The sequence below is a fragment of the Arachis duranensis genome, chromosome 6 (genome assembly GCF_000817695.3).
Source record: "Arachis duranensis cultivar V14167 chromosome 6, aradu.V14167.gnm2.J7QH, whole genome shotgun sequence".
In the NCBI taxonomy this organism is placed as follows: domain Eukaryota; kingdom Viridiplantae; phylum Streptophyta; class Magnoliopsida; order Fabales; family Fabaceae; genus Arachis; species Arachis duranensis.
The window spans coordinates 5,963,986-5,965,492 of NC_029777.3; positions in this window are offsets into that span (position 1 = coordinate 5,963,986).

Genomic DNA, 1,507 nt, shown 5'->3' on the forward strand with positions numbered 1-1,507 from the left:
ATAAATATAAACTGTATTAATTTATGTGTATAAAATTTTAATAAATAAAAATATAAATTATATATTTTTATGTATAAAATATCTATAAATATAAATATAAATTATTGTTGATCAAATATTAGTTAAAAATGATAATATTTAATGCATAGTTAACATTGTTCTATGTATTTGCTTACTTTTTTTTTCCAGTTCAAGCTTTCTGCTTATATATTTATCAAAAAATAAATAAAAATACTCTATTATTAGCCTATTCAAAATAGTTAACGTCATGTGGAAATTTGTAAACGTAATGTGCTTATCGTTGCTTCGTTGTTATCCCAGATTTTAATACTTAATTTCTGTTTATACTGACGATGAATCCGATAGTAACCAACGAATCTACTTGGCATTTTACAACACAATAAGTTCCACGTAACAAATAAGTACTGTAAATAAATGAAATAATTCAAAAGTAATACCGTCATCCAAAAATAAATGAATAAATAAATGAAGAAGAAGCTAGAGCTGAACCTGAAGAGATGATAATTACTGATTATAATATGGACACGCAAAATGAAACAGAATATGTATACAGAATCATTGAAAATGTCATCAAATTAAAAATTCAAAAACAATTTTAAAAAATTATTTAATATTAATTAAAAATAATTAGTTGTCGTTTATATTTTGAATTATTTATTATTTTTTTATATATATCTATACTTGTATATTATTATTGTTATTAAATTTGATCAAATTAAATACGAATAAATTGAATCAATTTAGTTGATGAAAAATACAAATTTTCAGAAATAATTACAAGGTGACTATCATGGGATAAAAGATTTTAATATCATTGGTTGATGATAAATAATTGTAAAAAGTAAAAATTATGGGAAATTTACTTGGAAAAACATGAATCGCTACGGTTTTAGAATTAGCAACATGAGTTGTAATTTTTTTTTATTTTATAAAATCAATTTCATAAAAAGCGAATTGTTTTTTTTTAAGTACAATTTTACTTTTTTTTAAAAGAATAAATTATGCTTTTTTCTTTTAAATTTTACGTTTAATTTTGTTTTTATTATTTTTTATTTATATCAAAATTATTTCTAGAATGCGAGTATACAAGAAAAGATAAAGATAAAAAGAGAATGCTTTAAAGAGTGGTCTTTATGCCGCAATGCAGATAACTGGGAAAAATATAAGGCGGCTAAGAAAGAGACAAAAGTGGCTGTAAGTGAAGCAAGAACAATAGCATATGAGGGTCTCTACCAGTCTTTGGATACGAAAGAAGGAGAAAAAGGTATATATAGAATTGCAAAGAGCCGGGAAAGAAGAACGAGAGATTTGGATCAGGTTAAGTGCATAAAGGATAAGGATGGAGAGGTGTTGGCTCAAGAGGAGAAGATTAATGAAAGGTGGAAGAGCTACTTCTACGAGTTATTTAATGAGGGACAGAAGACTCTTCCGAGCCTTGGTCGATTATGCACAAGCGAAGAAGATCAAAACTTTGACTACTATCGAA